The following is a 27,185-nucleotide window of genomic DNA, read 5'->3' on the forward strand; positions in this document are numbered from 1 at the left end:
TCTGTCGCGGTCCAAAGTTGTAAACAAATGCCACATATGCTTGATTTTTTTTCTCTCATTGGTCGGAAATCATACCCAGAAGGCGAAGAGTTTCCTTATCTTCATAAATGTTCTTACCCAGTGCTTTCCACAGGGAAGAACAGCCATGGAGCATCAACAACGTGTGTGGCTTATTAGCGTTATAGCATTTATCTGGCTAACAATGTGAGCTATATGACTAACATATGTTGTTTTTAAGAGTCCTGACAGTGTTGAGGCATTTTGATAAGGCCCATGACTTATCTTCTTCAGTTCCTCAGCCTTCTCTTCTTCTGCTGCTGTGGTCAATTCTTCTTCTTCTTCTTCTTCTTCTTCTTCTTCTTCTTCTTCTTCTTCTTCTTCTTCTACTGTTTTGACTGTACAGTTGTCAACTGAGCTCATTACTGCCCCCATCACCACAGTGTGAGACACAGTTATGAGTCAGTTGTGCCGGTTGCTCGGGTGTTTGGGTTCTCACTGCACAGGAACCGCTACAAGGCTGGAATGGAAGTGATCAGAGACCACATTTTTTTGGCGATCTCAACCCGCTTGTTTTGTTCCGCATCCGAGCGCGATTGCTGTGTTCACATATGCCCAAACGAACCAGGGTTCGTTGTTTTGTCTCATTAAAGTCTTGTCTTGTTTTACAAAGAGCTTGTTCGTCTTGTTCCATGAGTTTCTCATGTATCGTGAAGATTTTGTCTCTTCTCGTGTCATCTCGTGAAGATCTTGTCTCCTCATCTTGTGAAGATCTTCTCTTGACACATTAAGCTCTCATCTTGTGCTATCTTGATAATGGATTTACAGACAGATCAGGGCTTTCTATGACATATGTTGTGTCAACAGTAAGAAGGGTTTTATATTTTTAGATAAAGAATAATAAAACAAAAATATAAACTTCACAGAAAAGCGACTGACAGTTGGCTAATGTTAAATTAGCGTTGAAATTAGTTGGACCCGTCTGTCGCTTTTGTGACAATCCCATAACACCTGACTTCATCAGAGCAGAAGAAACTCAGAATCGAGGAGTGATACTGGATTCATAGATTTTGAAGGGTAGACCCAATGACAAAGCCAACATATTTGAAGATATGGGAGTGAGAACATGCTGCTCATTTCAAGCAGGCCGTCTGTGACGATCGGTATCAAAAAAAAGGCACAGCAGGGACAGGAAGACAGATTTTGTACTTCTGTCTTTACAGTCCGAGTTGTTTTTATATGGAAATCACTTCTCTGAGACTTTTCCCCATCTGCTCCGCTCGGCTGTTAGTCACTACATCTAATCCACCATGCAACTTCCCTTTCTCCCAATAACATTTCTCGATATTGGATTTGATTTGTGTCCTCATGCGCACAGCAGGCATGGATCACTCTGCATGGCATCTCGCATTTCACACATCTCATCACTGCAGAGGAGAGAGACGGTCCCCGCGGTGAGACACAGCAGCCTCTGCCAGGGGTCCGTCATATGAATAAACACACACAAACACACACACGCCGTGCACGAACACACTCTTGCTCAGTCATGCTGAGAAACTTGGAGCCGACTGACAGAATGTGACTGAGGGAAAATACAAAAAGGCAATCCAGTTTATTTGCTTGTTGACTGGCAGGTTATTGCGCGTCAGGTTTGTGAGACAGAACCCTGAGCATCGGCTGACTGACTGGAGAATCAGGTCATGATCAAACCCGCGTCACATCATGTCGAGTTTTCTCTGATCCCGCTCAAAGTCGCACCAACCGTCACCTCGGGGACGGCGGAGCACTCGTCTCCAGCGACGTCCTTCTCTGTTTTCTCCACATCCATCCAAATTATTCATCAGGCTACGACCAGACGTTCACTCCAACGCGGGAACTGAGAGAATGATAACGAACTGTCAGGAAAAAAATGTCCCACCCCTCCTCTATCCCTCTTTCTCTCTCTTTTCTTTCTGCTTTTTCAAAACGACAGAAAAAAAAACTCCCATCAATCTTGCATGTTGTTGACAGACTCCAGACACCTTGTTCAGCCAGATTTGGTTTGTCATTTGAATAATTTGTGACGTTGTTTCAACAGCCCGGCTATATCAACAATTTACAGCAGCTGTGTGGCGTCTTGTTTGCTGTTTCAGTCTATGACAAACTTTATGTGACAGTTCTGTTTGCACTGATTCAATATAGAGAAGTGTGAGGCTCCCAAATCTTATTTGCTGTATGTGTGACCCTGGTGGCCCTCACTTTCTCACTCGGCACAGCTACGGGCTTCTTTTTACCTCTCCTATTACAAACTCTGCTCATATTTCTGCTTCATGGTAGAAATGAGAGGATGTGTGAGATTATCAGCACCAATGTTACTGGTTACAGGTTATTTTAAAATGCTGCTTCAAAGCTTCCTGATCAGGTCTCTATGACAACACCACGCCAGCTGTTGAAGTTTGGTTATGGTGGACACTGGAGCCTAACTGTCAGACAGAAAAAGAGCAGAAGAGCAGAAGAAAGATAAACAGGATAGGGCTGCAACTAACGATTATTTTTAGTGTTGACTAATCTATGGATAATTTTTTCGATTAGTCGATTAATCAGGATTATTTTGAGCTTCAACCTAATTTGACCTTCAAGATGTGCAGACCTTTATAATTCAACCTGTGTTTTGCATTTTCACTGCATTTATCCAGAGTTAGGTTCTCTCCTCTGATTGGTCAGCCCTGTGTCACGTTTGTTTGTTTGTTTGTTTGTTTGTCTTTATTTCATTCATGATGACATAAAAAAATTTAAGTACTAGGCTATACAAAAAAATAAATAAATAAATCTCAAAATGAATGAAGCAGGCAACAGGGAAATGAAGTTGTTGTACGCAGTGTTGGACAGACCGCTTATTAGTGACTTTGGGCGTGTTTTCTAATGTTTATTTGCTTATTGGGGCTTTGCTTTGCTTTCTGTATGATCCCATCTGACACTCTCCCAGCTCTTCATGACAAAGCGTTTAGTTTCATTTCTCTACATGCGCTATTTCGCTCATGCACACTCTGCCCCTCCTCCTCACCGCTGAGTGTTACCGCTGCAGTGTGAGCTTGAGAGTGAGAGCTCCATCAGATAAATGTCCTCTCTTTTCAAAAGTAAGGGGAGTTTTGACACAAGTTTGTGACTCAGATCCTGAAAAACTGTCTGTAACAGAGAGTAAAGGAGACTCTCTAAATCACGTTATCAGACGCTAAACTCCGGGAGCTGTCAGGCTGTCCGAGCTGGAGATGCAGAGCCTCCGTCAGCACACAGCGCTCTCTGGGAGTGGAGATTTTTCCTCATCAATATTCCTCACGTATGAACTTAGTGATCTTTTCCCATAAAAGTATCCAATAACACAGCGCCTCATGCTGTGAACTGAAGTTATAAATGAGTAGTACCCCCTGGTATTTGATTTCACCATGTGACAACGAGAATAAAAACAATAATACGATGCGTCGACTATTAAAATTTGCGTTGATTAATTTTTTTCGTCGACGTAGGCTATTATGTCAACTAATCGTTGCAGCCCCAAAACAGGAGACAGGATTCCAACCCACAGTCAGCAGTTATTCTGCAGTGGTCTGTTCCAACTTGAGAGTCTATCAATAAAATGAAGAGTGAGGTTACGTTAGCTTTGATTGGGTACACAGGACAGACACGTCTTAGAGCACCGGGCTGCTAGCTGAGCTAAATATAGACAGCTACTAAACTAGAGTCAAATCACTGTATAGTAATTTCTAGGGGTGTAATGATCCATCGATATAGATCGATACATCGATTGGTTAAGCAATGATCCAATCACATCGATGGAAAGTCAAAACATCTATCAACATCGTGATCTTTAATGTACGCCTTTATTTTGAAATCCCGACCGGACACGCATGTCCGTTTCCGTCCAACCGCAAGTCGTTCTGAAGTTTCCTCTCAAGCCTCACGCACTCAGCGTATGAGACACACATTTGAACCTGTTCACACTCTGACACGCCACGCCTGATATTTCTCCTGCTGTAAAATGTACCGTTCAGCACCCACCGAGTCACACCGCTGTAGGCGAACGCGTAGCAAGACGCTGTTAGCATCACAGAGCTAAAAGGGAGCCAGACATATCGGCCAATCATAAAACAGCTCTCCTGTATCCGGGTAAGATACGGTCGACCTGACTGCAGAGGATGCATGCTGCACAGACGACAGGAGAGCATCACCACACGACTGCAGTGAGTTATCTCATAATTTGATTTTGTAGCGCACTGATTCATGAAATTTCACATAATTAAAAAGTAAAACGGCGAGAGCTTAGTGTCATTCCTCCTCCACATCGACTATTACACAGTGAAACAAAGTCTGATCACACTGACATACAAACTGTGGTTATCTGGCATCACAGTAAAAAAAAAAAAACTATCAATGTTAAGTTAGTTAAGTTGATAGTTCTAATTTTGAACAATAGAAATGTTTGGGTTTAATTAAAATCAAAGCTTCACATTTTTGGTTTGATAGAAAATGGTCAAATGTTGGAGGTCAATATTAAAGTTTGTGTAATTAGTCATTTTTAATTATAGTGTTGCATCATTACTTGATACAATAATCAAACATTACAGTATAACAGTAAGACCCATAAGGTAATTGGGCAAAAAAGCACCTTATCTGAATTTAACCAGTTTTAATTTTAAAACATGATTAGATCATACAGATGGCTATAATCCTCTACAAACTGTCATACCCAAAGGTCAGCACATCGTTCCACATTTCAGTAATAAACTATCAAAATTGTTTTGTATTTCTTTTTTGCCTTAGGTGAAATGTTGCTGATTGTGTTCAGTGAGGACATTATATAGTCTTGAATCGATCTAAGGCCCCTGAATCGTATCGTATCATATCGTATCGTATCGTATCGTATCGTATCGTATCGTATCGTATCGTATCGTATCGTATCGTATCGTATCGTGACAGACTTTGTGATATCAGCAAATATCATATCGTTATCCAAAGATTCAATATTGTATCATATTGTCATGAAACTGGTGATTTACACCCCTAGTAATTCCCTGTGAAAATACTATTTCCCAATGTACAATAACGCATTTGTAATGCAAAAAAACAAACTGTAGGTTTTTTTTGTTTTGTTTTTTGTTTTTTTTTACATTTGAGTGAGGAGGGTTCAGGGTTCAGCTATGCACTATCATTGGCATAATACTGTAAAAAAACATCCAGGATGTCATTTTACTGGTAATTTCTCTAATTTTACAGTTTCGTATAATGGTTTTGAAAAACGGAAAAAAAATGAGGGTTAACAAATGTAAAATTTAGATTTTTTTTTTTGACTGTGTAAAATTTCTGAAAATATCTGTAAATCTACTAGCATTTTGTTGTTTAATAAGAAAACAGGGAAAATCTGCTAAAAATTACAGACCATTTCCTGTAAAATTACATTGTTTTTTACAGTGCAGAACTTACAGGAGCCAAAGCTGGAGCTGATTATTGACTTAGTCTTTGCCATCTTGGTTTTTATTCAATCCATTCGAGTGGTGGTTTTTGTAATTTCTCCACCATCAGTCTGGTTTTGGTTGCCACTTTAGAGCATTTAAGATCATTTTAAGTTGAGCAGTCGATCATTTTCTGTTCTTTTTTATGCATTTGTCCTCTCTCTAATCAACTTTTTAATCTCCTCACTGCAGAGGAGAGAGAAACAATCCATTGTCCTCAGATTTCCAGAGAAATGCACTGTGTTCGATGTTGCACACCTGTTTTTTTTACAGAATGATTGACTGTAAACTGAATTCTACTTTAAGTTTCTAATATATTGAGAAACTTCTGACAAGTTGTGAGATTTCCACTGTTCAATATTTGAAAACTTGAAAAAATAAAACAGTGAGTCATGACCATTTTTTTTATTTTTTCCCCTGGATGTTTTTGTCTTTGTTGAAAGGATGGACAGCTGGAGACAGACAGGGAACACGGGGAGCAGAGCGTGAGGTATGACAAGCAGCAAAAGGTCGTGTCCGGGAGTGGAACCAGCTACTGCTGAGGTGAGGACTACAGCCTGTGATGGTGGGGTGCATGCTCCAACCACTGAGCCATTCTGACACCCCGGGCCTTTGACTTTTCGGATCAAACGGTCACCGTGTGTGTATGCAAATATGTCAGGGGAGTAATCCAACCACCGGCTGAAAAGCATAAATTAAAAGGCTCGCGCTGACTCCAGCTCATCACTCTCATCAGTATGCTTTATGAGCACTTTCATTGTGTTTTTTAGGACCTCCGAGTGCAGAGCTGAGGGTGACAGGTCCAGCCTTTTTTAATTCACTGCACAGATGCTTCTTACAGTAACAAGGAGCTGAATCATGAATTAGGCAGCCAGGCCCAGCAGCCACTGCACATGTCCATCACTTCACCGATGGCAGTTTGCGTGACCGCGGTCCAAGAAATCACTGTCAACCCGCCAGCTCGTCACAAAACAGGCAACTGTCACACAGAGGAAGGATAGAGCTGACAATTTGGAAGCTGCCGTTGTCATTGCCTCCCAATCATTCACATGTGAAATTGACCAGAAGTCCAGAATGGAAGCATAGACTTCTATTAATTTTTTTCTTCCTTTTTTTTTTTGCTTCACTGTTTTCTCTCATTATCTCCCGTTGATGCTTCACAGAGACTTTCCCCATCTGTCAATTCTCACTGGCCATTTGGCCGTCTACCACAGCACAGGGGGGCATCTGGCACGTCCAAAGTCCTGCTTCTCGTGGCTTCTGGGAAAACTGCTGCGTCCAAGCACAGCGGACGACACTTAAAATGAGAAAGCAGTAAACAAAGTGGGGATGTGGGGATGTTTCCTGCACTTTCTTCATCTGAATTACAGAAATTAGACGACATAATTCATCACGATTAGACAAACGATCCTAAACTTGTCTTTTCTCGGTGGGTGCTTTATTATTTGGAGTGTTAGCTTCATCAAAGAGGTCTGGCGAGGTTGCCACAGAAGACAGAAACCTTAACAATAAATTTTCTAAACGAGTCCAAAGCAGCATCATGGTAAAATAGATTTTCTCCTCATTATTCAGCCTGTTCATTAAAGCCCCGTCCATACTGTAGACATCATTATCAGTCACCAGGAAGCTCTGGTAACAGTTGCTGGGAGCTGCTGACTGATGATTATCACATCTATCCCCAAAAATTTGCATCTTTCAGAGCTATTTATCTGACCAACAACAATCTGTTTGGCTGTGTCTGTCAGGGACGGGGATTAGAAACAGAAATAGTGCTCAGTGGTCGCTGGGAGAACACATCATTAGAAATCACCAGGTGGGTTAGGTTTTGGGGGGTTTCATTCCCTAAACTAAAGGATGGGTCAGTGGGAAAGTGAGGACACCAGAAGGAGAAATCAAGAACAACTTTGGGCAAAGTGTTGAGTGGACTGGAGCCAGGGTCACTCTTTACATACCTTGCAGCTAACTGGATTGAGCTCTCATATTCATTACAATCAATTACATCTTTTCCTATTGTTAAGTCTTATTTATTTACTTATCTACAAATTCCTTGCTCCTGTTTTTGATTTTGGCCTCTATGTTGTTGCCATTGTTTTATTTAATTATTTATTTACTTTTGTCTGTTTTAAAGACATTACTTTGTTGCTGTAAGTGGAAGTGACTCAGCACTTGAGGGCATTGTTTGGGTGTGTAAGTGTGTTTGTGTGTGTATTTGTACTCTGTTATGTTGTTGTGTACTGTATTATGTGCATTCTATGCCTTATTAGGAACCCCTTGAAAGTTAGATAGTCCATTTCAAGAGGCCATCCTTATAAATGCATAAATGAATAAATTGCTGTCACAAGGTTAATGCTGTTGCTAATGCTACGACGAAATATCAACAAGCTGAAACTGAAGTTTAGCTGTTAATGGATGCAGGCCCAAGATATTTCAGATTCAAATCTCACTGAACTGAAAAACTCAGTTAAATCAGTTTTTCAAAAATTGTAAAAAAAAATTGCAAAACATTTACAAAAATTCCCACAATTTGAAATTTCAGAATTTGTCAAAATTTCACAAACTAGGAAAAAAAGTTGAAATTTCTGATTTTAAATAGTAACAAAATTTTTCAAGACTGTAACATTTTTTAAAATTTGCTAAATTCCACAAAAAAATGGAATGTTAAAATTTACAAAAAAAATTGCAAAAATTCCAAGAATTTGAAACTTGCAAGAATTTCAAAAATTGCAGATTTTTTCTTCTAAATTTGGAAATATGTCAAAAAATGAAATTTTAAATATTTCCAAAAAGTTAAAAAATCTGAAAAAAATAAATAAAAAAATAGAGCTTTATTACAAAATGTGATGTATATTTAGTTTAACAATATGTTAACACATGATTACATTTAGTGTCAGTGTCTCTAATCATCAAAACTGTCTGTTGAAAAAACAAAAATTCTTTATTTCAATTATAGTTTTTAAAGCTACAAGGAGCTACTACAAAAGATTCAAAGAGCCGCAGGCTGCAGACCTGATCCCTAACCCTGGTGCTTAGCCCTAACCCTGGTGCCTAGTCCTAACCCTAATGTTAACCCTAACCCTGGTGCTTAGTCCTAACCCTGGTGTTTAGCCCTTACCCTAATGCTTAACCCTAACCCTGGTGCTAAGCCCTAACCCTGGTGCTTAGTCCTAACCCTAATGCTTAACCCTAACCCTGGTGTTTAGCCCTAACCCTGGTGCTTAGTCCTAACCCTAATGCTAAACCCTAACCCTAATGCTTAACCCTAACCCTGGTGCTTAGTCCTAACCCTGGTGTTTAGCCCTAACCCTGGTGTTTAGCCCTTACCCTAATGCTTAACCCTAACCCTGGTGCTAAGCCCTAACCCTGGTGCTTAGTCCTAACCCTAATGCTTAACCCTAACCCTGGTGTTTAGCCCTAACCCTGGTGCTTAGTCCTAACCCTAATGCTAAACCCTAACCCTAATGCTTAACCCTAACCCTGGTGCTTAGCCCTAACCCTAATGCTTAACCCTAACCCTGGTGCTTAGCCCTAACCCTAATGCTTAACCCTAACCCTGGTGTTTAGCCCTAACCCTGGTGCTTAGTCCTAACCCTAATGCTAAACCCTAACCCTAATGCTTAACCCTAACCCTGGTGCTTAGTCCTAACCCTAATGCTTAACCCTAACCCTGGTGTTTAGCCCTAACCCTGGTGCCTAGTCCTAACCCTAATGCTAAACCCTAACCCTAATGCTTAACCCTAACCCTGGTGCTTAGCCCTAACCCTGGTGCTTAGTCCTAACCCTAATGCTTAACCCTAACCCTGGTGTTTAGCCCTAACCCTAATGCTTAACCCTAACCCTGGTGCTAAGCCCCAATCCTGGTGCTTATCCCTAACCCTAATGCTTAACCCTAACTCTGGTGCTTAGCTATAACCCCGGTGCTTAACCCTAACCCTGGTGCTAAGCCCTAACCCTAATGCTTAACCCTAACCCTGGTGCTTAGCCCTAACCCTAATGCTTAACCCTAACCCTAATGCTTAGCCCTAACCCTAATGCTTAACCCTAACCCTGGTGCTTAGCCCTAACCCTAATGCTTAACCCTCACCCTGGTGCTTAGCCCCAATCCTGGTGCTTAGCCCTAACCCTAATGCTTAACCCTAACCCTGGTGCTTAGCCCTAACCCTAATGCTTAACCCTAACCCTGGTGCTTAGTCCTAACCCTGGTGTTTAGCCCTTACCCTAATGCTTAACCCTAACCCTGGTGCTTAGCCCCAATCCTGGTGCTTAGCCCTAACCCTAATGCTTAGCCCTAACCATAAATCTTAACCCTAACCCTGGTGCTTAGCCCTAACCCTGGTGCTTAGCCCTAACCCTCGCCCAATTCTTACCCTGAATTGTCTGAAAAGTTATCTCAAACAAAGTAAAGTTATGTTGCAAGGAAGATCTTCTCCAAAACATATGCACACTATGGAAACAGTCACGTCTTTTCAACAGTGGATGATGGTGTCCTGGAAATACATTTCTGAATCTGGCTACAGATGTCACTGTTATCAACACCAAATGGATCCTCCCCACAGCACGTCTAAATGCACTGATCTCATGCTCATAATGTCAAAAAAGATTTCATATTTGGACAGATGTTTTTTCAGTTTGTCTTGAGATGATACTCCAAGAAGAATTTTGAAGCTTTCATTCTGGGAAACCAGATATCTACCATCAGCCTGACAGAGCTGATATTTGGTAAAACTTCACGAGACTAGTATTCCTAGAAACCAGACCATGGGTGTTCCAGTTTTATAAATGTTTTGACAGGATGCAGCAGATGAAGTGGAGGATTGTTCCTGAAGACTTTGGCCATAGCTCAATCCCATAAACAATGACGTCACTGAAAGCCTCCAAAGAGTAGATAACAAGATTGAGGAAGGGTTTGTCTATCCAGCTGTTAATGGAGACAGGCCCTAAATATTTCGAGATTCAAATCTCACAGAACCTGAAAACTCAATTTCGACCCCCCATCTTCTGTTTTGACGACTCCAATATTCTCAGCAGGTCAAAACAGAGAAATAAAGTCAGAATAAAATAGATTTATGTGAGTAAAAAAAACTTTCTCTGCCCTATATTTAATGATTTCTCTCTCTGACACTTTTTGTTTCTGCACCTTTTGACAGCTCATCCGAGCATCACCCTCATTTTTTTATTCTTTTTGCCTTCATTTTTTTATTGCCTGGATATCTATCTAGGTCTCCCTTTAGTGTGAGTGTGTGTGAGTGTGTGTGAGTGTGTGTGGGTTTACCGTGCTGCTTTAATTGTTTTTTCATCCTTCTCTCTGGGGATGTGTAGGCATGGCCTTATTATCCCGCCTGATCGATGTGATTTATAGGTTTAGGGAGCGAGACATGCAAACTTTCTCATCTCCTGGGGATAAACCGAAGAAATCAATCACACACTCACTCTGTGTGTGAGTGTGTGTGTGTGTGCGTTAGTGTGTGTGTGGGCCAATTCAGACCTGAAAACTACTTTCTCCTGAGACCATCATGGAGGCAGCAGCTTTCTCTTAACTTGAGCTTTTTATTGTCTCAGATTTTTTGAACCAAATACTCGATTTTATCCTGGAATGAGAAGAGCTTGTTGTGGAATCTTACGGAAATAACCTAAATCAGGCGTTTCAGGTGTTTCATTTTGAAATGATGAAATGTGCTGTAATTTGCAGTGACACAGATGTTTTTCCCGTCAACATAATCACAGCCCTCATGAGGACAGCATGAAATCGTACATCTGTGGAGATAATTCCCCTCAAAGATTCGATGATTGCTGTAGTTTTGATTTCAAAGGTTTCTGCTTTTGAGTAGGCGCAGCCAGAAGCTTCATGGAGATCGACGTGCAGCTTGTTTTTCTGCTGAACGCATACATGACTCAGGCCGCCTCTGACACAATAAAGCCCTTCACAGAATGGACCCTACGCTGGATCAAAACGACTCTGATTTCCGGCTCTTTAATGATGCTTCACACTGTGCGCTTAGCAGACAGGTGTGTGACGTTAAATCAACACGAGGCAAGCTGTGTTAGCCACAGCGGGACCTCAGTGGGATCGATATCATGCAGTTTAGCTTTCACAATAAGCCCTGGGGCTAAACAGAGGAAGTGATGTGTAACGCATGTAAAACACTCCTCATGATTTCCATCCGGCTCAACGAGAAACTCAAAACACAGACACAAAGGTCAGGTGCTTCAGCTTCCTATGGCTCAGATAATGTTTCCAACAATGAAGCTGTCAAACTGGTTACTGCTGGTTATCCGGTTCCTCTTAACTCCTCAGAGGTGATCTAACTAATTGGAAAGGTAGACCCATCCTTTTTCTTCAAGAAAAGGATTTCCTGGGATGTCAGAGCAGAAGGAAGCTAAACAGGAGAGTGATGAAGCCTGGGCTACAACACGGGTTAAACTGTTTGGGCTAATGTTGACTCCAACCCACAGTCAGCAGTTATTCTGCAGTGGTCTGTTCAAACTTGAGAGTCTATCAATGAAATGAAGAGTGAGGTTACGTTAGCTCTGATTGGAGATGTTGGACACATCCCAGAGCACCGGTGGTTGTCACGTTCCAAACAATAGCTCTAAGAAAGTACAAATAAATACATGACTTTAACCCAGAGGTCTGCAAGCTTTACTTTCATAAGCACCATTTTGCTCCAGCTCACCTGGATTTAAGTCATACAGGAACCACAAAATCTACTTTATCTTCACAATAAAGACAAAAAAAGTGTATAAAATTCTGAAGATAGTAAAAATCTAGAAAATAATTATTCTTAAAAGCAGAAGTTTTCTGTGTTTATAGAACTGTGCATGTAATGTCTGAGTTTTTATTTTAAATAAATTTACAAAAAATTCAAAAGGTTTTAAAATTTTAGAAGTATTCATGAAATTTAAAATTTTTGAAAAATGTAAATAAGCTCAAATTTCAAAAATTTGCAAAAATTATAAACAATTAAATTCTTAAGATTTCCAGAACTGTCAAAAAATTCAAAAATTGGGAAAAATATAAAAAAAAAAACCTTTTAAATAAAAAAAGCAAAAAAAAATGAAAAATTCCAAAAATAATTAATTTTTTCACCCAATGCTAATAATTATTGATAATGTTGCTTAATAGAGCAGTGATAGGCTGTTTTTGCAAGATATTGATGACATTTCATTAAATTGAAATTTAATGAATACAATGAAATTCTTAATTTTTCAAAAAATTAAGAATTTCTGAAATTGGCACAAAAAACTTGCAAAAAATTCCCAGAATTTTGAAAATCGAGAATTTGTCAAAATGTTATGTATTAAGAAAAACAAATTAAACATTCTGATATTAAATAGAAAACAAATTTATATGTTTCAATTAAAAAAAGATTATTCTTTCTAATTGTGGTATTTTTGTAAACAAAAAAAAATTGCAGAATTAAAAAAAAATTGAAACTTGCAAGAATTTCAAAAATTAGCAAAATCTTGAAAAAAAATTGGAATTATTCTAAAGTTAGGAAAATGTCAAAAAAATGAAATTCAAAAAAGTCAAAAAAAAATCTGAAAAAAAGAAAGCTTTATTTCAAAATGTGATGCATATTTAGTTCAACAATATGTTCACACATGATTTTATTTAGTGTCATTTTTATCATCAAAACTGTCTGGTAAAAAAAAATTCTTCATTTCAGTAATATTTTTTAAAGCTACAAGGATCCACTGCAAAGGAGTCAAAGAGCTGCAGGCTGCAGCCCCCCCCCCCTGCCCTAACCCTAACCATGATGCTTTGCCCTAACCCTCGCCCAACCCTGTACCCTGAATTCTCTGAAAATTTGTCTTGAACAAAGTAGAGAAGTGTTAAAAGGAAGATCTCCTTCAAAACAGATTCACATTTTGGAAACAGTCATGTCTTTATGACAATAGGGGATTTCTAATTCTTGCCACAGGTGTCACTGTAATCAACACCAAATGGATCGTCCCACAGCACCTTTAAAGGATTGATCGCAGCGTGGCGTCTCATGCTAAAAAGTGTGAAAGAAGATTTCTTAGCTGGGCAGATGTTTGTTCAGTTTGTCATAAGATGGTACTCCAAGAAGCATTCGGAAGCTTACATTCTGGGAAATCAGATATCTACTATCAGCCTGGCAGTGATAATATTTGGTAAGAGTTCATGAGTCTAGTTTTCCCAGAAACCAGACCATGGGTGTTCCAGTTTTATAAATGTTTTGACAGGATGCAGCAGATGAAGTGGAGGATTGTTCCTGAAGACTTTGGCCATTGCTCATTTCCATTAACAGGCAATTGAAGTGGCTTTTGAGTGTATGTTACATTAGCAGTATGCATGTATCAGGTTAACCATCCAACAGAGTGTTTAATTGAAAGGAAGAAGATTCCTCTGTTCCAGGTGCTAACGGCAGGGTTTTGTGCCACAAATGTTAGGCTGTTTTAAAGATGGTAGGCGTCATGCTTATGTGTCATCTTTTAAGAGGAAATATGCACAGAGAAGAGATATTTAGAGAAAGTATGATTTTCATGTAGATATACAGCAAATTTTGATTTAGGGGACACATATTTATTCACGTTTATCTCTTACAGAATTCATATTCGTTGGACGGGAGTTTTCCAGGCAGTTCTCTGGACATATGATGTTCTGCACATGCCTCACTTTCATGGGGCAATTAGTGAGTTGGCTAATTTTTGGCAATCGTGCATGCCACGACTGCTACAGACAGATGGGATGTTCCATAACGGTACGTTGTGACATATGGTCCCATTTGTGTAACGACTGGACATGCAAACAAGCCAACGACTTTTCACTACTTCTTCAATCTCTTGAGTTTCCTTAAGGTTCCTTTTCACTGCTCAATTGCTTTGAGAACATGTCATCTTTAACAGGACTCAGTCTTCACCTCAAGGGTAAACTCTCAGAAAAGTCATAATTGAAGTTTTAGAGTAAAGGTGTGATGTCACTTTGTGAAAGCAGCCTGGTTTCTCTACATTCACTTTCTATGCTGATGATACTTTTTATCAGAGGAGAGCATCATGTTTTTCTTTTCAAACCATTTCTCTGCATGCGAGACCAGTTGTGTTGACACAAACTAAAAGATTCACCAAAAGCTCCCAAAATATTTGATTTTTCTGCCTCTGAGCTTGATGATAAGATAAGTTATCATCGCTCAAAGACTTATCGTGTGAGTGGGGGCAGATTTTGTTGTCTGAAGTCTCAGCATGACGTCAGATTTCTCTCATCCTCTGTCTCCCAGGCTTGAATCGGACTCTGACTCTGATTTGTGGGAGACATCTCTATTTTTACAAGCCTCTGAGCTCATCGGAAACACTTCTCAGCCTGCGGGGACACAAACCCAGCTCTCTATCGCTGGATGATTTTTATCTGTTTTCCTGTGACTCAATATCTTCAATTAAGTCCAATTAGAATCGTCAAAGGGCAATTAATCATTGATAAGCCGAGGGAGCAGGGTGGTAAATATTTACTTATTCATCATACATATTTCTTGTTTTGCTCATGCTTATTTTATGAGCCAATTTCCTCATAATACGCGCTCATGTGTGCGGCGGTTAAATCTAACATTTGCCGCCCCTGGTTGCACATTCATCATGGATGTTAGAGCGTAATCTCCTCTTTCATCCTGGCTTCAGACAGTCTGTTGATACGATCCAGAGGCAAACGGGCACCACAAAGTTAATGGACTATCACTCCGCTTAAAGAGAACTGATTGTACTATTCAGGAGGGTCACAAACGCTGTGACAGAGGTCGCCGGCGCCGCCAGAAGAAAAGAAAAACTCAGGGATAAGTGAGAGGGGTGAAGGAGTGTGTATATTTGGAGTCCTGCGGGTTAATTTGGTGCCTTTTCTGCCAGGACTGCCGCGTCTAAACATTCATGAGCTGCGCGCAGAGGGATGGATGGAGGGATGGAGGGAGAAAGCAGAGGAGGGGGAATGGTTGTAGCAGCAACAGCGCAGCGCTCAGACACAAGAGGGAGAGCTGGAGAGGAGGCAGCTGCTGCGTGAGCTCGTCCACTTCGCAGATCTGAGCAGGTAGAGAGGAGGTGGAGAGAAAGAGAAGGGAAGGAGGGAGGGAAGGAAGGAGGGACTCGCTCTTTTCACCTGAAGATTACTTTGTCTCCCACTTCTCTCACCCACAGCGCTGGGAGGCAGAAGCAGCGAGGACGGAGCGGAGTTTGATCAGGAGGTGCCGGCTCTTCTTCCTCTCTGTTTTTCTTCTTCTTTTTTTGCTTCTGCACGGGAGGTCAGCTGGATGACTGACCAGATGAACATCTTCACCTGGAAAGACTGAGAGATAAGAACAGAGTTACACCTCAAGGAGAGGGAGGAAGTGAGAAAACTGCTGCAGAAGCTTCGGCTGCAGGGGGAGAAAAGAAAAGTTGCATTGGAGACCTGAAACCTACGAGCTTTTAAAGGTAGGATTTCAACATCTCTGACTTTTTCTCCATCTTAGTGCAAATCCCTGAATCATCCCAAACAACAAATCAAACGTTGCATGCTGTGCTCTTTACAACTTGTCCAAAGGTAGGTCATTAAAGGCTGTTTGACTTTGTATGAGTGAGATATCAGGATTATTTATCAATTTTTAGGAACAGAAGCGGTTCGTTTGTGTCGTTGAAGTACGGTGCGACAAAAGGGTGAAGGAGAGTGGAGTTTAAAGAGGCGAATCTGGACGAAAGACGGAGAGAAAAAATGAGTTAAAGTGTGCAGGAGGGAGGGAGCGAAAGAGAAAGTGAAGTGTGAAGGAGAGTTGGATGCAGAGTGAGTAAAAGGGGAGCTGAAGGAGGAGTGATGGAGGGCTGGAGCGGCCATGGGGGGGCTCGCTGGCAGCAGACTCAGTAACCAAGGCAGCTGACATGAGGGAGAGCCAACAGGGGACAGTGGGATTTCTATTTTTCACCCTCGCCGAGATGCGACGGGGCTCTGCCAAGTCCCCTGCCTCATCCCCCCGCGGATAAAGATTTCATTGTGCCGAGCCGTGACCGAATTCATTAAGCATCAACATGTACTCTCCCCCGGCCCCTCTCGACTCTCCTCCTCACCGCTGATACTCACTCTCCTGTCGGCTGCTCCTCCCCCTCGCGCCTTCATTACTGTCTCAATTGGCTCCTTAATCAGCTCCTCTCCTGTTCAACAGTTGCAATTTGTTAAGGCTCAGCGGAGAATAATGGACAAATATGGTGGGATTTCTGAGGCAGCATTTTCCATTAAAAAGAGGAGACTTCTGGCAGGACTGGTTGGTTTATCTGCAGTGGATTTGGTGCTCAACATGAGGTCACTTTGTGAGCTGTGCGGGGGTCTCAGGAGGTTCAAAAGAAAACTTAACACGTGGTTTAAATCCTTTTAGCCTTTGTTTATTTCAGTTAAAACACCTGAAGGCTTCATAAACAGAGGATCAAATATTAAAAGGGGCTCAGAAACAGCACAGCTATTTTTAGTTTAGAGACAATAAGAAGAGTGTGAGTCGAGTTTCTTACGTGGGGACAATAAAAAACTACTTTTGCCTTAAGCACTTTGTGAATGCCAGAATTAATTTATGTCTTCCCTTTTTGGCGTTTAAGAGGCGTTAATTTACAATCAAGCATTCTAGCAGCTTCTTGTTTTGGGTTTTAAAGCACCAACTTCCAAGATTAAATCTCCTGTTTCAAACACAAAAAGCTAGCAGCTAGCTCCTGAGCCCTGCAGAGCTGGGATCTGCAACCTGCATCTCATTGAGTCCTTTGCAGTGAGAGTGTAGCATTAAAAAACTATTACTGAAATAAAGGTTTTTTAATTTTCTTACTGAGAGGATTGTGATTAACGACATAGACATTAGATAGAACCATGCATTAACATTTTGTTGAACTAAACATGTATCACATCTTGCAGTAAGGCCTATGATCGCTCTACAACACCCACAGCCCAAAAAATTCAATGTGTTGTACAATATTTTAAATATTTGTTATCAAATTCAAGTATCCTGTGTAACATTTATTTAAAAAAAATAAAAAATATTATTTTTTTATGATTTAAGTTTTTTAATTTTAAGTTTTTTTGATCAATTTTTTGACAGTTTTGCAAATTTTAAAATTATATTTTTTTTCATTTTTTGTAATTTTGTTTTAAATTCTAAAATTTTTCAATTTTTTTTAAATTTCAATTTTTTTGACAGTTTTGCAAATTTAAAAAAAATATTTTTATGTGTTTTTTGTAGTTTTTTTACATTCTAAAGTGTTTTGAATTTTTTAAGTTTAAATTTTTTGACAATTTTTTTTAATGATTTTTATTTGTAAATTTTTTAATTTTGACCTTATTTATATTTTAAACTGTTTGCAAAATGTTTAAATGTTGAGCTTACTATTATTTTTAATTTTGATTTTTTTACTCATTATTTTTTGAAATTTCCAAAATGTTAAAAACTTGTAAACTTCTGAAATTCCAAAGTTTTTTGAAATGTTGTTAAATTTACTCAAAATAAAAAACAAGGGCATCACATGAACAATTTCATAAATTTAAAAAAAAAAAAAAAAACTTCAGCTTCGATTATTCACTAGATTTTTACTTCAAATAGAATTTTAGTCACTTCATTGTCTTTATTGTGAAGATAAAGTCGACTTTGTGGCTCCTTAATGACTTTAATCCAGGTAAGCTGAAGCAAAATGGCTCTTATGAAAGTAAAGGTTGCAGACCCTTGCTGCAGAGCATCTTCTATCCCTCATGTTTCTTCCTCTCACTACATGACTCAAGTTCACGCCAAGCGTGTTTAGTCCCTTCATGGTGTGCAGATTCGCAGCTTTGTGTGGACTAGTTTATTGTTTTTCCTCCATGAGAGTGAACACAACCACTGTGACATCCCTTCCTGTTTGTGGACGGCTGTCTTGAAGCGTTAAATTTGGCATTTGTGGGTTGTCATCTTGGTTTTCATCAGGCGGTAATGACACTAAAAGCAGAGGCTTTCACGAGTCGCCCAGCCTCAGAGGAAACAATGACTTCAGTATGTAGAGCTGTCAGGGTGTCAGATTGTCTAATTAATAACGATGATAATGTATATTATTTATAAAGTGCTTCTCTGAATACACAGAGATGCAAAGGATAAAAGCACTGTACAGAACAACAGATTAATGAAAAAATGAATAAAAAGCATAAAATACATTTAGAGGCAGTCATTCATTAAAAGAGGCAGTCATTCATTTCCAAAGAGAAGGGTTTTAGTGAGGGTTTTGAAAGTGGGCAGGTCCCACATAGTGACATTGGTGATGTGCTTAGTTAATGGTTCAGGATAAAGAGGGTTAGAGCAGTGATGCAGTAGGTGAAGATGTAAAATTGGATGTCATCAGTGTAGCAGTGGAAGCAGAGACCATGACGGCGGCTGATTTTACCAATTAGGAGAATGTGGAGAGTAAAGAGGAGGGGACCAAGCACTGAGCCCTGGGGGACGCCTTGGGACATGGAAGCTGTGGGACAGTTATTGAGACCTGATGAATTACTGTCTGTCTGTGAGGTATGATTTGATCCAGAGTAGAGTAGTGCCAGGGATGTTTAGCACTGTTTGAGGAGGATGGAGTGGTTGGTGATGTTGAAAGCTGCAGTGAGGTCAAGAGGAGGAGGTTGAAATGGTTTGAACAGATTATTAGAAGAAAGTTGGGTTTTTAATAGAAAGACATTGGCACATTCCAATATTTTAGACAGAAAGGGGAGTAATTCATTGCAAGATTATCTCAACCAAAAATGATATCAATACGTTTAGTTTTTGCAAAACTTAGGGTATAAAAACAATGCTATCAGTGAAGTTAAGGGAATATAAATTGAAACGTACAAAGATTGGACACTCACCATCTTTTTAAAGTCACAAAATCTCCCTAACTGATGAGAAAACTTCATGATAAGTGCGTCTCCCTTCAACGTGGTTTATTCTGCAGCTGGAGCCACTACTTCCTTCTACTATGAACCAGTAACATGGTATTGAAATACACCATTTGAGAGCATCTAAATGGGTTATCGCCAATATGCCAGTAAATACAGTGGCATCCCTTATGTTGAGGAGTAATTGACACTGAATGGGATCAGAATCTACTTGAATAGTTAAGATTGACCAAAAAAAAGTTAAAACTATTTCCTGGACAAGTGGTCACCAAAGTGGGGGTTGGGACTAGGGATGGGTACCGAATTAGGTACTGTTACCTACCACTTTTACCTACTGTACCATGTTTAGGTACCTAAATGCATCCTTGTGACTGTGAGGGAGTGAAAGAGAAGGAGATTTTCCATGCTGGACATGAACACAGTATTGCAAGGCTATATATTGGAAAATAAATGTGCTAAATTGAAAAATATATATATTTTATTATCAAACAATTTGATATTTTTTACACATTAACACAAAAAAGTACAGAAAATTGGTACCGTTGAGTACTGGTACTGATTGCCAGGTACCAGGCATTGGTACTGTATCGTTTCAACTGTGAAAGGTATCTATCCCTTGTTGGGATCCTCTGGGGTGGTGGCAAAACACTGACAGGGATCACAAAATGACTTCCAAAATCAAAAACTACTTACAATTGCATATGTCATCCATTATTATGGAAAATATAAGCAAAAATAGGGGTTTGATTTTATGCAAAATCATCCAAACAGATATTATTTATTTATTTCTGTTATATATTTATATCTGTTTTCCAAGTTTCTTTGTTGAAAACGGTAAAGGCAACCAAACCAGAATATCAATGGTATCAGTGGAGGCAGATCCATTAAGGAACCACAACAAAATGTGCACAAAGGTAGTCTAATTTTATACAATTCAGCTAGATTAATTATCTTAGACCTTTTTTGTTTTGTTTTTGTCTTTTTTTTGATTGGACTATTAGTGTAATCTCACGTCAGAGGGTCTACAGTCACAGGCTGAAAGGTTTGGGAAACTCTGCCCTAGACTAATCCACCATCAGTCCTCTTAATACCACAGATGGAGATGCCCCCTGCTGGCCTTTTATAACATTGCAGGTCTGAGGCACTCCCATGGCTTCAGTTGACTTCATGTTGGACTAAAAACTCAAAGGTTTCACCAATTTCAGCCGTTGTGAAGTAGTTTTAGTCCCTGGCATCAATTTAGTGTATTTTCCTGACTTTATCCCTAAAGCCTCGACTCTACATGTTCTGTGCATCCGTGTACGCACCATTAGCTCCTCAACCATGACCAGTACTCTACTGGGCAAAATGCTGCATTAACCGCAAGGTGAATTTCTCGAAAATGAAAGAAATGGCAGAAAATGGAGCCGTGATTTGTTCAAGACTCACAATTAACTGTAAAGGTCAGAAACTTGTGGATAAATTGTCCATTTTTTGTCGTCAGGTCTTTTTAGGATCAGTCTGGTTCAGTTGTTATTGCGATTCCAACTTTGACATCTTTGGTTTAATGTCTTCAGATAGACCCTGGATGATCCATGCTGACAAATCATGTGTTAATATTTCCTGATAGGTTTCCTGTAAGAAGCACAGCCGACTTTAACATGATGTGTAACTAAAAGGAGCCATTAGAGAGGATTGAAAGACGAAGGTTGGAGCGGGCTCGTGTTAAGTGAATCCATCACGCTACAGCCTTTTCATGCCTCTCTACACACTGAAGACAGAGTCACCCTTCAGCTAAAAGGCTGGTAAAAGCCTCCGTATTGTTTCCAAGACGTGAAACACTTTGCTTGTGGTGGAATCAATAGCCCAGTAAATTCTTAATTGAATGACTGCGGGGCTGGGAGCCTGATGGTCTTTATGGCCCACCAGACGGCCCCTTTGAGAGCACGAGGAATGACAAGGACCCTGCTGGCATTGTTGTGGTCTGGGAAACATTGGTGTCAATCAGCCCGGCCTGGCAGGCGAAGGCAGCGGTGGGAGTGTGTTAGCGCTTGTACACCTGCCATGTTACGCCTGAGCTGAGCCCGGTGTCGTATGACCTCCACAAAGCTTTTGTTCCTTTTGAAAACACTTTTTTTTGGCTCATTTGATCATAACACGGCCTGTTTGTCTCAGCGTTATTCAACACCAGAGGGGGAGGTTTGTTAGATGTCATCCAGGTTAACAAAGGCAGAAATCCAGTCTCAGAGCTTCAGGGTAGAAAGTTGGACAAAGTAGACGTATGTTTTCAGTACATGAAAGTCCCTCGCAGTTCTTCTCAGCAGAGAAGCGTCTTTTGTTGGAGCTGTAACTCATCCGTCGGAGCCGCTGATGGATGACCTCTGGTTTCCACTTCAACACAAGCACAACACTTCAATGCACATGTTGGATCAGTTTTCTGAGTCTCAGGCTCCTGTTACTGGTAAAAAGCGAAAAAAATTCTCCAAAGAAGAAAAAGTTTAACTTTTGGATTTAGAAGTGAAACTACACTTATAAACTCTTGACTTTGAATCCTGTTTCTACACAGATTGCATCTCATTAAAGCCAAGTTATGAACAACATATCCCCAAGAAACGAACAAAACTCTTTCAAAAACAAAGATTTTACAACTGATGCTTCTTTTTGTTTCTTTATCAGGGGTGGATTTATACATTTCACATCACCTAAGAATTTTTTTGCCAGTTGAAGGAGTTTTATTCATCAGTATGATAATTTTAGGCAGGAAAATAAGATGCAATAGAAAAATCAAAAAGTACATTTCAATGGTTCCTTCTGAAAAGAAAACAGTACAGAATATAGTTTACCTCAGACTCACTCACCTTTGGGATTTTATTTATGGAAGAGACAAACAAATTGAATCAAATTTTCACCTGTTTTTTTTTATTTACAGTTGTTTCTTGGCTGTGTTCAATACTTGCTTCTGATTGGACAAAACCCTGTTACAGTGATAACTGATTCTCAAAAGCAATGCCAAGAACAACCTGATCACCTACAATGATATAAAACCAATCCACAGAGAGAAAGAAGTCAAAAATGTCTGCCTGTTGACACTGTGGTAAAAATGATAGTATCCTCAAGAAGCTGTCCTCCAGCTGTCATACTCCTCACATCTTGGTTTAAAATTTAAAGAAGAGAAAAAGTTTAGTTCTGCTACATATTTAAAAGTTTCAAAGGAGATATCCGCTCATATCTGAAATGACGTTGACTCAGTGTCAGACACAGAGCAAAGATTCAGACACACATGATAATTCGGGAAACGTGGTCTTTATTAAGACAGGATAAAAAAAACAGAGGTCGGACAGGCATTAAAACAGGAAGGAGGTCACGAACAGTCGGTCAAGCATGAGTCTACCATCAAGGATAAGGAAGACTCGATAACCCCAACCCCTGACTGCTGAGACTGGTGGTAATCGGGCAGAGAAGCGAGGAAGGAAAAGGGACTCAGCATGAAAAGACAAAGGTGCACCACATTAGGGAGAGGCCTGGTGATCAACAGGAAGTGAAAAACACAAGAGACAAGGTTTATTAAAATAAAACAAGAAACACCCAAATAATAAATTTCCTTGACAGGTCTGACGCTTGGATTTTGGCGTCAGCGTAATTTGAGATATAAGTTTTTTTTTCTAAAAAGCCTGAAACTTTACTTGTTAGCACCAATTGTTTTTAGCATTGTTAGCTTATACCAAGCAAGAACAATTTACTATGAGCGCGGCACAACAAAGTTGTATTTATTCATTTATTCCCTTGTTTGTTTGACACAGACAAAGGCATGAACTACTGTTAAATAGAGTATTTACAGTAGATGGCATACATTCAAGTGTCTGCGACTGAAGGACGCAGTAGCCCCTGTCTCCCCCTGTCCATGAACATTCTTCACATCTTATAACTTAGGCTGTTACAACACTGCACTGTGTTGATAGGCTGTTTTTCTTGTCTTCTTGTTCATTTTTACTTTATTTTCCTTATATTTTAATATTTAAACCTCTATATTTTTTCTATACTTATATATTTCTGTGTTCATTTTTTATACTGTCGGAAGAAAGAAACCTGCTCAGTACTATCATTGTGATTGATTTAAAAACATAACAAGACTAAGTTGCTAAAAAAAAAAACATGGTTTAATTGAAGTGTTGCTGTCAGTACTGGGAGTAGCCGTCTGCAATTTGTTTGTTGCTTTGAGCCTCTGAGTTTTAATTTATGAATTCAAGGGGCATTTTTTGGAAGATTCATCCAACTGATGTCTTGGAATTTCGATTTTCATTTAAAATCTAAATTAAATCTGAATTATTTAATTTAATTTGATAAATTGTTTTAATTCAATTTAATTTTCATGTATTAATTTAGTATTATTGATTGATTTATTTGTTTAATTTATTGATTGATTTATTTTTTATTTTCTTTTAGAAATATTTTTTAAAATATTTTATTTAATTTTAATGTTTTGTTAAATTAAATTTATTTATCAATTTAAATTAAATTTGATAAATATAAATTAAAATATTTTGACTTTGATTTTAGAATTAAAGATTAAATGAAACACTGATAAAAAGGAAAACAAGTTTTATTTGCATGTTGGGGTTCCAACTTGTTACTTTTTTTTTCTTAATTGCTGCTGTGACTCTGAATCCCACCCCCCCCCCCCCCAACCCCCCACCCCCACCCCCCCACCCCAGGGATAAATAGTGTTTATCCTATTCTATTCTATTCTATTCTGTTCTGTTCTATTCTATTCTGTTCTATTTTATTCTATTCTATTTCTCACAACCACCTATTTACTAAACATGATCTCCTATGTACAAACACCAGAGCACATTCGACTCAGATCCTTCAGCTTCAGCTCATTACAAGACTTAGACATTAGACTAAGACTAAGATGAGACGTTAAGGAGTTAAAGTCTTGGGGGTCAGTTGTTTTTTTGTCTGATTTCCAATCGTATGTTTATGTTTGGTCTTTTGGTAACTTGATCCCACTTTTTTCTGCCTGTGCGATGGACAAATCTTCATCCACATCTGCCAGCCTGAAATGATTTATGGATTATTTTTCCATCATCACAGTGAGCAGCATGTGTGCAGACAAATAAAGACAATCCTTGTGAACCCTGGACAAGCTGAACCAGAGCCAAACAGAAACTCGGACAGAGATGTGTTTTCTTTTCAAGGAAACAATCGATTCTCGGTGAACACAAAGCAACTCTGCGGTTTGTTTCCGTGCAACACTTGGAGCAGGGTCGGTATGTGCTCAGCCCGCTCCCCCCCGGTCCACTGTGAGGACCACAGAGACAGACAGCTCTCCTCTCCCGTCAGCCTCATTTCCAAATTGATTTCTACATGTGGCCTTGGACGATTCAAATTTCCTCCTGAAAACCTTGCTCCAGCAGCGGGAAAGAAACTGGGGAGAATCAATTCAAATTAATTTCAGAGATGAGGCGTTTCTGTCTATTACTTTAAGCAACTCTCATTTTCAAAAGATCCATCGCCTGAGAGTCAGTTCAGGGGAGAAAGGAGTGAAAACATGATTACTTTCTTCAAACCAAGAGGGGATGAAATAATTCACTGTCTGAGCTCGGAGGGAGTCGCGGGAGCAGCTTAATGAAATGAAAACCTGCGTCTTCTGCTGCCTGATCAGGGCAAGTTTGTTCAGACTAACACACAAACAATCGCTCACACACACACGCGTATATCACACACTGACAAACATTATTGTACTGTACATACGCTGAGGGGAACGTGGAAGTGTTGCCTTTGTTTAAAAACCCACAGTGCCTCAGGAGAGATCTTATTACTTGCTGTAGGTGTTCTTTAAGGTCGACTTGTGCTAGCAGGGATGCTGCTGACACTTTAAATTACTGCTGTATTTTTGGCTGCTGTATTTTATTTGCCCACTGAGCCTCTTTTTTTAACTTTAAGCACCGAACAGACTCCTCTGGAAAAGTGTTGTAGTAACTACTTTCTTTCACAAAGTGCACTTTTTTCTTCTGCTAAAGTGGCAAAGTTTGACTCCTCGGTGATGTTTGAAGCAAAGAGTGCTCAGACTGAAAAGTAGGACAGGTTTTCCAGCGTGCTTCAAAAAGATGTGATATTAGCAAAAAATTAGACCAGAGTTTAGGTTCTTCCATGCTCATGATTATGCAAATCTATGCACGATTTTCAGCAGTAATTTCTTTGTTTGTAACACTGAGCTTCTCATATGGGTGTCTATGGGGGCTCTTTGGTTTTTGTAGCCAGCCTCAAGTGGACACTCGAGGAACTGCAGCTTTCTTGTACTTTTGCATCAGCTCTATTTTTGAACTCTGGTAGTTTTTTTTCTGATGTCTTTGTGCTTTCTTTTGTGCAAACAGTGAAAATAATGTTTTTTACACAAAATTGCACACATAAATTGCAAGTGTTCACTTTATGTTTCCATGATACCTTCAGACACAGTCTAACATTTTGCAAAAGCTCTTTCAGCCAGAAATGGCTGACGTGCTGAGCAAAATTTCTATTCTCAGTAGGCCTGTTAGTCAGAAAATCAGAAAGTGTGATGGTCACAAAATTTGTTTGGATTTAATTGAAATTTTTAAGTCCCAACTATTTTTTTGACTAATCGCCCCTGCCCCAGCAGTTCACAGCTATGGCTGAGCTGTTTTATCCCTTCTGCAATTTCAAGAAATATTTTCTTTCCACAGAAAGTGTAGATTGTTCAGCCGCTATTATAGATACATTCAGTCTCATTCTGCCCGCCACCCCTCACCGTTCACTTTGCAAAAAGAGGTATTTGGTCAACCAGCAGCTGGTGTCGCTGTTACCCATCTAGATACTGGCTTTACACCGAAGAAGTCAGTCAGTGTTCAGTTCAGTTAAATCAATACAAGTCAATAGACCAGTCAAAGGTGTCACTAAAATTACACTGTCCCTTTGAAATCTTTCAGAAAATGATAAAAGTTAACCAAATCCTATTGAATCGTATCCCTGGCTGAGTATCGTGGTATATATCGTAATGGGAGCCAAATATCGTGTATCGTAAAATTTGTGTACTGCCACAGCCTTAGTCGCAGCATATACTCGGCTGGGGGCTGGGGGCTGGGGGCTGGGGGCTGGGGGCTGGGGGCGGCTGTGTCTCAGTGGTAGAGTAGTCGCCTCTCAATTGGAAGGTTGGGGGTTCCATTCCAGCTCCTGTAGCCACACGCCGAAGCGTCCTTGAGCAAGACACTGAACACCGAGTTGCTCCCACTGTTGGTCAGTGGTGTGTGAATGGGTATGAATATGTTAGTTAAAGACTGATGGTTTCCATAGGAAAGCCACCATCAGTGTGTGAGACTAAAAGCGCTATATAAATACTGGTCCATTTACCATTTACCATATACTCAAAAATCCAAATTTTGCCGGAAACCAGAGCTGAAAGTCTGCACAGGATCTTCTTAAAAACAGCCAGTGACTTTAAAAATAAAACAAACCATGTCAAAACCAGATATTATTTATCTTGACTATGACAACCAACTGACATGATGAGCACAGCAATACCAGGGGTTAACAGGTTTGAGGTTTTTGACATGAATGAGGAGAAGATCATCACTGGGATGGGAATACAATCCAAACCAATCCAGCTTTATTTATATAGCACCTTTCAAAACAAAGTCACAAGGTGCTTGACAATAAAACACAATACAGTTAAGATCACATACATATAACAATGAAATAATGTATAAGGCAGGGAATTTCAAAGCTTGGGGGCCTGAACAGCAAAGGCTCTTTCTTTTTTGTGACCACTCTACATTTTGGTACCAGTGGTAGGGGCCTGCTGGAGGATCTCAGGCAACGACCAGGATGTTAGGGAGTAAGAAGGTCACATATATGCCTCGGTCTTG

The 27,185-nt window shown here is 39.8% G+C and overlaps 1 protein-coding gene across 3 annotated transcripts in view; it reads left to right on the plus strand.

Annotated features, from left to right (window-relative positions):
• LOC141807526 (cadherin-20-like) overlaps positions 1-27,185 on the plus strand; it is a 153,727-nt gene that overhangs the window by 12,659 nt on the left and 113,883 nt on the right. The window contains exons 2-3 of one of the 3 annotated variants that reach the window (XM_074693613.1): positions 5,927-6,026; positions 15,621-15,896. The gene's annotated coding sequence lies outside the window, so the exon portion shown is untranslated. Of the gene's footprint in view, positions 1-5,926; positions 6,027-15,464; positions 15,897-27,185 lie in introns of those variants that run through there. The other 2 variants (XM_074693614.1, XM_074693612.1) reach the window with 2 other exon arrangements.

Source organism: Halichoeres trimaculatus, unplaced genomic scaffold, assembly GCF_033239565.1.
Source record: "Halichoeres trimaculatus isolate MK-OKI-2021-1 unplaced genomic scaffold, fHalTri1.1 fHalTri1_scaffold_18, whole genome shotgun sequence".
In the NCBI taxonomy this organism is placed as follows: Eukaryota; Metazoa; Chordata; class Actinopteri; order Labriformes; family Labridae; genus Halichoeres; species Halichoeres trimaculatus.